Source organism: Urocitellus parryii, chromosome 13, assembly GCF_045843805.1.
Source record: "Urocitellus parryii isolate mUroPar1 chromosome 13, mUroPar1.hap1, whole genome shotgun sequence".
Classification (NCBI taxonomy): Eukaryota; Metazoa; Chordata; class Mammalia; order Rodentia; family Sciuridae; genus Urocitellus; species Urocitellus parryii.
In genome coordinates this window covers 48,584,452-48,598,041 of record NC_135543.1, presented here as the reverse complement: position 1 = coordinate 48,598,041, position 13,590 = coordinate 48,584,452, and the positions used below count along the sequence as shown (strand labels likewise).

The window sequence follows — 13,590 nt, the reverse complement described above, 5'->3', positions numbered from 1 at the left end:
CTTTTTTTTCCTAGTTTAATTTATATAGTTTGTATTTTTATATCATTTCAAATATAAGTCATTGATCTGGTAGCATGTAATAGTCATTTGCTAAAAGGATTGGTTTTTCTAGAGTTTATGGTATTTAAATTTCTGAAAATGAAAAATATTTGCTCATGAGGTATAAGAATGTGAATTTTTTAATGAATGAAATTAATTTTAATTGATAAATGACTTCAAAAACATGAGTGATTTTTATTGTCAATTGACTAAAATTTGCACTTTTTATATTTTTAATTATCAGTCATATACTTAAGATTATCAGTCTTATCCTTAAGATTTTGTTAACTGCTATTTGGAGTAAATGAAATACACTTATCTTTGGAGTCTCTAAATTTATAAATTAGTGAAATAGCTTGCAACTTTTCAAGTTGTACTATTGTAATCACTATAGGAATCATTTGGTCAGGTTTTTAATATGGCATTTAGATGGAACTTATTAGAATCAGTTAGAAAAATTAAGTCCTCTCATTTAAATCAAACAGGAAAAATGAACAGGTAGGAAAAAGAATGCATGCCCTTTTTACACTCTTCCCTAGGAAGCAAGTGAACATAATTATGAAATAGACAAGTAACACCTATTAACAAAATGTCCTCTATTTTTAAGAAATAACTTCACTATATTTCACATTTGATAACTTATGGGACCTAATTTAAATAACTGCTAACAGCAACCAGTGTGTGTTTGACTAGAGGAGAAGTGTATGTGGGGTGACAGTTATAGTACATATTTGATAACAAGGGTAGAATAAATCAGTTGAATCTCAGTGGTCTGATAACTGATTTTAGGTCTTTTTGACCCAGGAGTCAGTGACCTGTGAAAACTCTACTTTTTTTGGATTTGATAAAACATTTTACAATGCAAGCAAGGTTTTAAATTTAGATGAATGTCACACTGCAGGAAGTTGGCTAATGTGGTTCAAACAAAGGATATCAAGGTGTAAACTGGGAAAAGTTTAAAAAGTTCTGATAACAATTAACATACGTGAGAAGACAGAGGCTACAATTATGAAGTTTCTTTTCTGCCTCAGCTTATAACAAAAAAGAACCTACAGTTTAACCTGGTATTTGTGATGCTCTGATTACTTAGAAACATTCTGTTTTGTGAAATTATTGCCAAGAAAATGTGCCCAAATCTTGAGTTACAGATAGTTCTTGATTCTAATTGTAAGGTATTGCAGATCCCAGGCTGCACAACGCAAGGTAGAGGCTTGGGGGAGGGTTTAAGTCAGGGAAGGGAAGCTTCCTAGACATTATAGCTCTGTCCAGAAGCCAAATGGGAGATAAATCACTGCTGGCCACCTCTCTTATTATTGAAATGGTTCAGCCCTAGGGTTTAACTGAAGGACTAACAGGGTTTTGAAGTGCAAATAGGATGGTGAAGGGTAAACCCTTTTAGGGCTTCATTTTGATGGATTTTTTTCCTGTGTGGATTTCTGGCACTGACTGTGATCTGGAAAGGGCCCTTAAAAAAGAAAAGTTTTGTTTTGTTTTTGATCAGTCAGGCAATAAGAACTTTCCACAGGGGTATACTTTTCCTGCATGCATATTGATCCTATTGTATTTAAAAGTAGATAATTTAATTGTTTTTTCTTTTTTTGAGCCTTCTGCAATGGAGCTGTCATTTCAAAGTCATGTCTCTCTCTTGGTATTAATGCCAAAGTTTGAGAATGTTGAAAAATGTGATACTTTTGAAATCAAGTTTTGACCCATTATTTTAGGTTTTTGTGTTCAAACGAAGTCTTCTAGTTAAAGATCAAGTCCATATCAAGAACAATTTTCTTTTTTAAAGAAATGAACATTCTAGAAGGTTAACCTTTTCCATTGAGTTATATAATTGTACACATCATTTTATTTTTCATATACATTCTATGTGTACAAAATAAATGCGAATTTAAAAAACTGGAAAATTATGAGGTTGTGAAATATTGTACAGTGTTATTTGTAGAGATACACTGTAGTGTTGGAGGAACTAGGAGAGACATAAAAATGTTTAAATAAGAGATATGCTGACTTATCAAGTTGGAAAATTTTATTTTACCCACCCCAAATAATTAGTAGATAAAATGTCTTTTAAATTTTACGTATACGTATATATATTTAAGAGGGGGAAAATGGGTGGAAGGAGTCATTGATTCCAAGGAAAAACTACTGTGTGCAAACTTAAAGGTTTTGTGTGCAAAACTTTTAAAGAAAAATTAAAATATTTTTACTAAACAAGTGCCACGGTAAATGTTCATATTTCTTCTTAGAAATATTATTGATGGAACTTTTCTTGAGCATTTTGGCTCTTGGAATATAACATACATATATATTTTCATTGTGTGTCCTTTTAAAGAATGATATTTCCCTGCATCAGAGCTTTTCTTCTGTGTCACTCGATGTCTATTGTAAAAAAAAAAAAAAAAAAAACGGTTGTTAATCTCCATAATTGACATTGATCACACAATGTTTTTAATTGACCTCCAGCTTGGTGTTTGCTTTTGTGTTCTACAGAATTTTTTTCTTTTCAATGTCTAAATATTAGAGTTCTATTTATTTTCTACTGCTATATGATAATTTTAAATAAGATGCTGTAAACAACAAAATCCAAAGCCCTAGATGGCATGAGGCAGAGTCCTCTGCATCTACAGCTTCCCTGTCATTAGTTTGTGACTCGGAGATGTTCATATGACCTTCCCTTTGTTAGAAGAGAGATCTGTCCTTCCCAGAATCCTCTTGTTAACTGTCTTTTTAACCCAAGTTGGAGGTTGTCTGATGAATGAATGGTGAATAGTGAGGGTTTTTTTTGTTGTTGTTGTTGTTTTAATGAGCTGCACATATTGTTGACATTGTGCCACACATTGCTTTTTAATTTCTAATGTGTTTTTAATTTGCAGAGCAAGCGTGTGTCTTTCATAGCAGTAGCATTGAGTCAGCATTTCTAAGTCCAGATATTGCTTTATGCAAACGAGAAGGGTCAGGTTTAAGAATGCCGAATCCAAGTCTTAGATTTCCCGAAACACATGTGAATGAATTTCACTTTGGATATTGTTGAATAAAAGAAGAGATACTTGAGAGAGGCTTCTTTTCCCAAGAACTTTTCTTGCCTCTTGGCAAGTGAATTGCCCCAATATAAAAGCATTGAGCGGGGGTGGAAAGTGAGTTAGAGTGAAAAGGCAATCCACAAATAATCACTCTTTTCTGCCTTTGATTGTGTCAGATTTTTTTTGTGTGTGTGGCAATTGTTTTCTTTCTCGCTTAGAAGAGGTTTATGGTCCAATGTCTGTCAAGTCAGCTCCTGTCTTAAGGTTGCAGTTGTATTTCTCTCTGGAGTTCCTGGAGGTGATGTTATCTTTTGTTCACTCAGCAGTGTGGTCGTTCCTGAGAGCATCTGTCACTTTAGGCATTACAAGATGGATGGGTCTCCAGTGAACTGCTGGTTGAAGCAAATGGTGAAAATAAGAAAAGACAAGGGGTTTCAGGGTCTGCAGAGAGGACAGACAACAAGGAAACACTGTTAGAAATCAAGAGTAAGCTGAGCAATAGAGGAAGAGAGCAAAGATGGATCAGATGTCATTTTATAAACATCTTGGGAGCCAGAATCTTTTGGTGGCTATCGTGATCTGAGGAGGACATCTGCATCATGGTAAACGATTCTGTACTTCAGATTTGCAAAATGTGTTCGGACATTTTTTTTTTTTTAAAGTCTGGGAAAAGTGTTGGGAAATAACAATAATAATAGAGAATGTTTTGTATGAGGATTTTGCTGTGTGAAGGGTTAGTAGTCTTTGAAAATATTTTAAAATTAGATTAAAATTGAACTTTTAGGGCTTTTTTGTTTTATTTTCTGTGTTGCAAACAACAATAATTGAAGATAGTAAAATGTTTGAAAAGTTTTGGTCATTTCACTAAAATCTTTGCACTTTTCTGAATGACTTTTGTTATTTTTGTAAGGGAATCCTGAAAATTCTATGCTTATGCTTAAAGGAGGCAGGAGCCAGATTTTAAATTATTTCAAGTAACCTCTGATTTCACTTAATGGACTCTTTGATCAAAGAAAGAAATATACGTGTTATTGATCAGAACAAATTGGAGATTTGTGTTGCATTCATTTTGTTGGTGAAGGTCAAAATTTGTAAATCCTGGCTGATACAAAGTCCCTTCGGTGTATGACAAGGAACAGAAAAGGATGTTAGTTGGGACATAAAAAAAAAGGGGGAAAGAGGATGATGTAATTGGGGAAAAAAATGATTTTGTCAAACTTTTGGCATTGCCCATGAAAAAGACCATAGGTTGAAAGGCAAAGAAATTAAGATGATTAGAAGCTTTAAGCTATACAAATGGTAGAGTATCTTCCTTCTCTATGGGTGTAAATAATAGATGAAAGAGTAAGAGTGACAACAAAGGATCAGGTCGTTTAAGAGAATGTGTGCAGCCTGAATAGGGGTCTGTGGCCGAGGGCCAAAGGTCTTAGCTTTGAGTGTAATTAGAAGAAAATACAAAAATGTCATTACTTGCAGGTGAAGTGTGCAGCACGTGGCCAAAAATTAGCAATTTTAGACTCCAAAGCTATTGGAATTGGATTACTGACCTTTAAAAAAAAAATCATTAAGGTCCTTGTGGAGTCATATAGTTTTCACTAGCAGTAATGCAGTTTGACCTTGTTGACCATATGGGGTAATATTGGGTTCGCCTGTAGGTAGCAAGGCTCTCCTGACTCAGAAAAGATGTCTACTTGTGTGTGGGTGGGAAGTATGTGAATTTGAAAATCTAGGTTCTACATTTTTAATTATTCTTTTGCGTGAAGACACCCTTCTGACAATAAGAGAGGTAAGATAAAGGTTTTTCATCCAGAATTTTTAGTAGTTCTTTTCTCTTAAGTTGGCATATCAGAAAGTAAAACAAATACCATTTCTTTAGAAAACATAAGGTAACAGTTCTTTAAATATTTTAGTGCTATAAATATTTACATTAAAATTAGTACATTCTTAAAAAAATCTTTTGTTTTCTTTTTAGACACAGAAACAAAGGACTAGAAATACTTCTAAATTATACATAAAAATCAATGAGATAGTTTTATTTCACTTCATTCTTATATTTCCAAATTTTCCATGCAATAGTTTATATGGACCATAACCTATTTAGTGAAGAGAATAATAGGCGCACTAGTTTTCAACCAACTATATGTAATTATAATTAACATCTTCTGAGAACAATGCTCAAGAGGGTAGGAAACAGGGCTGGGGATGTGGCTCAAGCGGTAGCTCGCTCGCCTGGCATGCATGCGGCCCGGGTTCGATCCTCAGCACCACATACAAACAAAGATGTTGTGTCCGCCAAAAACTAAAAAATAAATATTAAAATTCTCTCTCTCCTCTCTCTCTTAAAAAAAAAAAAGAGGGTAGGAAATAGTAGGTCTTTTTCTTCTTGTAGACTTTCTTCTTGGAAATTAGACCATTAATTTACAAAAAGAAAAATAATTTCTATTGATGTTATGTTTCACTTTTTTAAATTTATTTTTTAGTTTTAGGTGGACACAATATCTTTATTTTATTTTTAGGTGGTGCTGAGGATCGAACCCAGTGCCTCATGCATGCTAGGTGAGCGCTCTACCACTGAGCCCAGCCCCAACCCCAGCCCATGTTTTCACATTTTTGACAGTTGAGTAGATTAATTTTGACCAGATGTCAGGGATTATAAAACACTCAAAACGCCTTAGAATAAGAAAATTGCCTTATACTAATTTCATTCCTAAAATAAAAATATTCTGTGGGCATTCTACAATTATGGTAATGTTTGTCAAAAATACAAAATAGATAGACTTATTCAACTTAGGTTTAGTGGGGGCAGAATCTTACAAACAACAGAAAATATTTTCAAGTACATATAATTTGGAGGGATTATTTGGTAAGTATTTAGGAAGGAGGAATATCTGTAAATTTGCCAGTTGTGATATATATGGAGTTGTATAAGACTTTGATACTTATTCATTTCTAATTGTTATTTTTGTGGAATTATAGATAATCATAGAATATAAAGCATTTGGAAATTAACTGTTTGTATGTGTATGTACATATCTATTTTGTTTTTATATTTTCGCAGGTTAAAAAAAGCCCTAAGCAAGTTATATTCTAGGCAGCAAGCTCCCTGGAAGTGTTGACTGACCAACTTAATCATGAACATGATTCAAAAATGTTAATAAACAAACCAAGGTATTGTACACTTAATTATGTCCCATCAATTTTTCAAGATCAAATTTGTTTTAGGAAGGTATATTTAGAATTTACATAAAGCTAATGTGTTTGGTCCTTAAACTGGTTAAGCAGCTATTTCTATGAACTGCTACTCCCCCCACCCACACTGTGTTTGCCTTTCTCCTCCTCTGCCTTTCTACTCCCCCAACAAAACGTAGCCATGTTTTTTCCCCCTACAACAACCTCTGTATTCCCTGTATACCTAAACTAAGAAAATAAGAATTCAGCTTTTGATTCCCCTTTGTTGTGATTTTTATATTTCAAATTTTCTAATGAGAAACTTCTAGATTGGGCTTCTGCAGAAAAACCCAAACTTCCTAGTGACTACATATACTTAATATCTGTCTCATATAACACTATCCTGAGATGTATGTTATCAAGATTCTGTAAGAATTTTTTACTGGAATTTAGGAAGGAGAAATATCTGTATATTTTCTAATTATGATGTATATGGAATTACGTAAGACTTTTAGTTTAGCAAAGGGAAAAAGTGACACTGCTTTTTTTTTTTTTTTTTCCTCCTTCTACATCAACAAAAATCAAAAACTTGCTTGGGACTGAGAATTTAGGGTTACTCTTTTAGGTAACTCTTCTCTGTCATAAGGGACATAATCCAAGACTGTGTCTCTCCTTTTGGAAGTTACAATGTGCTTAAATAGCCTGGCATTTCCAAGAGAGGCCAAAGATCTTTTCCTCTTTTATGACCTGCTGTATCCTTTTGAGGCCAGAAAGAACAAGAGGGTCATTGCCACTTCAGCCTGGTCCCTGTTTGTTCCTTCATGGTGACCACGCAGATACTCAAACCTAGTGTTAGCTTAACATTTGGGTCTGGAACATCTGGAAAATGGTCCGAGAGGGAAAGGAGGAGGCAAGAGAGAGGAGAGAACTGTTGCATTTTGTTTCACCAGGTGCTGGGAGGAAGCAACATTAGCCTTTTTGATATGGGAGGCAAATTCTGTGGGCCTTGGAGTTAGGCTCCAACAATTGACGAGGTCAAAGGACAGCTGAGTGGGGTCAGTGAGACACCATGGGGTGTATTTTGTTACTTAGTAAAAGGAGCAGCCTCCTAAAACCTTAAAGGATTCTCTTGAAAATCTGTGTTGTGAAAAGGTTTTATGAGTCTCATGGCAAAAACTCCTGATTTATCTAAGGAATGCTCACTTTTATCTAATGGAAGGATAATCTTTACCAAATGTTGGCAATGACTGTAAGAGTCAATATAGGACCGAAAGAACAGTGTGGGTTTGAAGTGTACTTTACTTTCCAACATATTTATCATTTTAATGTTTCCGTCTCAGTGAAGAATTTTGCCCTGTTGAAATGTCACCCTTTTCTTTCCTAGGAGCAGAAAGTGGGGGGTGAGAGTAACAAATGAGTTTACACTAACTTAAAAATATTTCTACCTACTTTTAATCTTACCCATACACAATGTATTATTAAACTTTAAAAATTTCAAAACGTGTTAACTCTATAAAAAGGTATTTTGAATTTAATTTATAAAGGAAATAAATGGCACACGAAGTGTAACGTTTCTGGCTTACAGATCTTTTTTTTTAATTTTTCTTCAGTGGTTCTGGGGATTGAACCCATGCTAGGCAAGTGCTCTACCACTGAACTACCTACCCCCCACCTTATGGATTATGAATTTTTAAATTCAGTTGTGGATAATTGATATATGGGGGGTATCAGTTGACGACTAACCTTAAACTTGTGTTTCTCACTAAATGTGTTTCTCATACATTTTGTAGAAGAAAATCAATGTCAGAGTCAAGAATAGCAAATAAGTAAAGTACTATAGGGCTGGAGATGGAACTCAGTGGTAGATCACTTGCCCAGCAGCATATGAGAGGCCCTGAGTTCAATCTCAGCACCGTGGGATGTAAAAAGCAATATAATAATATAATTTTTCTCTTTGGAAGGAAATAGAGAAGGAGGGGAAAATCTACAAGTTGTGAAAGTTCTGTTTGTCACAGTCCATGACCTCAGGAGACCACTTATATGATTGTGAATAGCTTTGAAAGGTGTTAGCCACCTGGCAAATGAGTAGTGAAAGGAGACTATTGATAGAGGGATTTGGCAATATTTTTGATATACAATTTATACATTAAATATATGTATATATACATATATAGAAAGCATATATGCCAAAATGTATAGTATGGAAAAAAGATAAAATGATGAAGAGCATACTATATAGGCTTTGTTAAACATTTTTTAATTTATAAATTAGTATCACAGTTACAATTAATATATCTATTAATAATGTATGTAATTGTTTTCAGTCCTTTTAAAATAAATACTTCCATGAAAGGAACATACACATAAATGTGAAGCTTAGCACACTGTGTGTTATTTTCTCAAGATTAAAGCACCTTTCAACAACTAATTTAGAAACCTAAGTGTAGTGACTGATAATTGCCTAGAGAAAACCCAAAGCTGTTTTAAGTAGCATTGAAATTGTGGCAAAACTGACAAATACAATTAGCAATGTTAATAAGATAAAAAGATGGACAGACAGGCAGAAGACAGAATGGAAAGATGAAGGGGGTAGTAGGAACCAATCCCGATAAGAAAATACTGTTCATAGTTGCTTTGAATTTCCAGTGCTTTTTCTTTTAAATTACAGCAGATCGTGTGTTTCACAAGTTAAACAATTTAGATACAATTTGTAAGGCTCCCAACTCATCTGGTTTGAAAGAATATAGTTGTGGGGCAGTAGTACCCTAGAAAAATTGGTGAATTTTCTGATTCTAAAGCACAATTGGATGAGTAGTGCTTTTTAAAAGTCAGTTTTAGATGTACTTCTCTTTTACTGTCGTTACTGATTGTCATTCCTGAATTTATCCCTCTTTGCACTCTTATAATTCTTCTTTTTAAATATATATATTTTTTAGTTGTAGATGAACATAACACCTTTATTTTATTTTTATGTGGTTCTGAGGATTGAACCCAGTGCCTTCCACAAGTGAGGCAAGCGCTTTTCCACTGAGCTACAACAACCCCAGCCCAGCACTCTCGTAATTCTTAGTCATCCAAGTGCATTACAAATGGGACTGTTTCCGATTTAGCGATCCACCAAAAACAAACACAGTACAAACCCAAAAAACCCTGTAAAAGTGGTTGAGGCATTACTACTAATTAGGTTTATCTGGTTAATACTAGCCCACTTTCCAAACAATCATGGGAAAATTGTATGTGGATAGTTAGAGAAATTAGGTGGGTTATGTGAAAAATGTATAGTTTTCTGTGCCTTTTCCACTAAAATATCAGTTGAAATTCAGAAAATTGTTGTAGTAGTATCTTTTGAAATTGTACTCTGCATTTGAGAAATTAGTTTTTGCCTCTGGTGTTTTATGCAGATTTTAATGATTGTTGTGATAAATCCCCAGAAGTTTGCTCTCTGAAACCATAGAGACTAAATTTCTCTCTGTGGCTGCCTTGATGGATGTGGTAAGCCACACTTTGGAAGCATTTCTCGTTATTTAATGTTTTCTGTTCTGGATTATTGACTCTTTTCCCTGTTGAAAAATTGGTCTCTGGTGACATGGTAGAGGTCACACGTTGCCTATTATTGTTTTGCTTCTTTGATCTTACACAGGGATTGCCTCTGGTAATTATACTAGTTCCAGAGAGTCTTGACAAGATGTGTTTATTTTACAGAAGAATTTCTGGCATTTCAAGGAAGAAAGTAAAGATTTCCAGTAGTAACATGTAACTCTTTGTTATAAAGGGAAAAATAGCATTGCATTTCATCTTGTAATTACGACAGTTTTCAATAGTTGTTATGAGATTAGTTGGCATATTGCAGTAATTATTTCTACAATAACACATTGAGTATCAGGAAGTATTACTAAAAATGGCAAATTTTAGAATTAAGTTACTAGGGCTGGGTTTTGATCTCAGTATATAAAGTATTTTTGGCTTCAGAAGCTATTGAAATGGATTCGTCCCAATTTAAATGTACAGAACTATTAAAAGAAGTTGAAAAATTATCTTTTAATCTGTTTGCATTTTCTAAAGATTTCCAGCAAGGAGGGTGAATAGAAGTGAAATAAAACACTTTGGTTTTGAATGCATGGTTAGCTTTGTGCTTTTTTTGGAACGTGCTTGGGAAAAGATTCTATCTCTTTAGACCTCTTTAATGTATAATTGGATAAGATACAAAAGCTCCATCTATTCATTTTTTTTTAAAAAACTCAATTCCTTCCCCTCCCACCTTTAGTAGTCCTGGGGATTGAAACCAGGCCTCTAACAAGTGCTCTACCACTAACCTACATATACTCCCAGCCCTTTAAAAAAAGTTTTATTTTGAAATGGCTTTATTAAGTTACCCAGGCTGCCCTTGAATTTTTAATTCTCATGCCTCAACCTGGTAAGTAGCTGGTATTATGGGTATGTGCTACCTCGCTTGGCTCAATTTAAAACCAATATTTTGTTGTAAGCAAAATATCCGCCCCCCCAAATTCATAATCTAATGAGGGAGTTAGACAAATACTAAGTCCCACAACATAAATAATTGAGTGGTAAATGTCAAATTAAATAAATAAATGAGGTTAGGAGTGTTAATTGGTGGAGGAAGTGCTTAATATGGGCAAGTCCTCAGGTTCAATCTCCAGCAGCAAAAACTAAACAATAAGTAAATGAGATACTAAGAAAGCACAAAAGAGAGAAAACTGTGAATGAGCATTTGCTTATAATTTTACATTATAGAGTTAATGAGAACTTGGCAAGAATTATATTTGCTTTATTTGTCCAGGAGTCACATGTTATCACTCTCACTACTGCATTTGGTTAGGAGGTCTGAGAATTGAATCTAAAGCCTCCTATAGGCTAAGCATGTGCTCTACCGCTGAGCGGTACCCCCGCCCCTACTCAATGAACATTATTAATAAAGAAACAACATGCAATCAATGATGCAATAGCAAATTATTTTCTTACATGAAGTGAAATGATTTTATTGTTATAAGGAGTAGTAATAATCCATTCTATATGCTCATCTTACAGTCGAAAAAACTAAGCTTGCAAGGTTAAGTGACTCATTCAAGGTCATATCACCAGTGATACAGCCAGACCTCTTTTAAAATCTTAGGTTTCCTAAGCATTGTATATTCATGGAGTTACACCGTCCAATATGATAACTACCTGCCACATGTAATCATTTAAATAAAATTGAAAATTTAGTTCCTCAAACACTCTAGCCACACTCTAGTGACATGTGTGGCTGTGGCTGCCAAATATTGGACAGTGCAGATAGAGAACATTTCCATCATCTCAGAAAATTTTACTGCTCAGCACTACTCTTGGTGTCAAAGATGACTCCATGATTTGTATATATGATTGTAATTTTTTTTTTTTTTTTGGATACTGGGGTTTGAACTCAGCCACTGAGCCACATTCCCAACCCCATTTTGTATTTATTTAGAGACAGGTCTCCCTGAGCTGCTTAGCACCTTGCCATTACTCAGGCTGGCTTCGAATTCTTGATCCTCTTGCCTCAGCCTCCTGAGCGCTGGGATTACAGGTGTGTGCTGGGATTACAGGTGTGTGCCATTGTGCCTAGCTGTAAATTTCTTAATAGATGAATTTTACATAGTGCTAAATAGCAGCTTTTAGGACTTTTATGTTGATGGTCATTCGTTGTGAAGAATGTTCTAAAATCTCTTGTAGTGCCTCAGGTATTCAAGGAAAGGGGCACCTCTCAGTATTCTTAATGTAGCATAATGCTAAACAAGCAAAAAATTACTTTTACTACTAACATTTCCTGTGTACTTACTTATTCTGTGCTAGTCACTATTCTAAAAATTTTCATGTGTACTTATAGGAACCTATGAGATTGGTAGTCAAATCCCCAATTTACAAACGAGGGATTAAGTAACTGACCCAGTATCCCACAGGGAATGATGGGACAGGATTTGAATTATGGTCATCTTACTCCAGAGCCTATGTGTTTAACCATTAGAATTTCTGTAAATTCTGGTTGGCTGGATGGATGATTAGTAATGCTTGGAAAGTGAGCAACAGCATCTGTTAAAAAAAAAAAAAAGTAACAAAACATGGAAGTAATACAGTATTGTGGGGGTTTTGTGTGTGTGTGTGTGTGTGTGCGCACGCTATTACTGGCACATTGTCAATAAATTGTGACTTAAAAATATTACTCTTGAAACAAAATAACTGCGCACACACACACATACACAAGTAACTGCACACAAACAGGCTGTACCACTTTTACTTTCACCTTTTTTTTTTCTGCTTCAAAAATTTTTTGTGGGAAAAACATGGTCTTAGGAGGTTTTTGAATCTTAGTTCTACTATTTAAAAACTGGATGACCCTGCTGGTTGTGGAAACCAGGTCATTTGCTCTACAGACCTGTCCCTCATTGTAAATGTGCTTGTTGTCTTATGGTTTCATTTAACTTGTTCCTTGATCCTGTAATCAGAAGTTGCTCTAAAGGTTTGACTAGTTTGAATACTTCCTAGGGACTGTGTGTGCCTCATACCTTCCCTTTGGGGAGGCCACGGTTTCTCACTGCCTCACTTGTAGTAATGCTGTTTGATCAGTGGGTTTAGGAGGTTGGACAGCCTGATCTTTCCATTCTTGAGTTCTACATCAACATTTTACCTAATAGTTTAACTTATTAGCATTGCATGCATGAATTTTTCACTAGGGAGTTGCAAAGTGGTCATTTTATACTTGTGTCATTCTTTGCATCTCTATCAGCTGGAATTCTTCACTAAAAAATAATTACTCTCTGATAACCATAATGGTTACTTTGAAGTATAGAAAGAGCAAGGCAAATAAATGCTCTCCTCCTTTTTTTTTTTTCTCTCCTAGTGGTGCTCAATTAATTAGGTGCTTTTTTGTTTTGTTTCTGTTCCCAAAGAGCTTTTCCTTTTTCTCCTTGAGTAGCAAAATTAGTCCTTGAGTTTTTATATCTTAAATATATTTTGGCCAATTGCATGTGTTATCTGTTATGTTCAGTTTCTCTAATCTTTGACCCAGGGGAGCTCTTTATCTGGACTCCCATGTGTTCTGACGTGACCCATTAGTTATATGACCCATTGCTTTTCCTTTCCATTTTCAAAAGAAAAGAAAACATGAGAGGCCATGGAAGCATTAGCAGGCACCTGTTTCCCAAGCTACTCTTCTTTTCACTTTTCCAGTGCAGCTTCCTGAAGCCACCAGAGATGCTGCCTCTTTACTTCCATCCCTTTTCCTCAGTATTTCCTTCTGTGGAAAAAGGGAAAAGACAAGAACAGAAAGGCCCCCCATCACAATATCATGGTGGTTTATCGTTGGTCACATCTGCATTTGGAG

General features: G+C 34.9%; 1 protein-coding gene across 1 annotated transcript in view; it reads left to right on the top strand.

Annotated features, from left to right (window-relative positions):
- Greb1l (GREB1 like retinoic acid receptor coactivator) overlaps nt 1-13,590 on the top strand; it is a 249,918-nt gene that overhangs the window by 118,889 nt on the left and 117,439 nt on the right. The window contains exon 3 of the mRNA XM_077792249.1: nt 6,124-6,233. The gene's annotated coding sequence lies outside the window, so the exon portion shown is untranslated. The remainder of the gene's footprint in view (nt 1-6,123; nt 6,234-13,590) is intronic.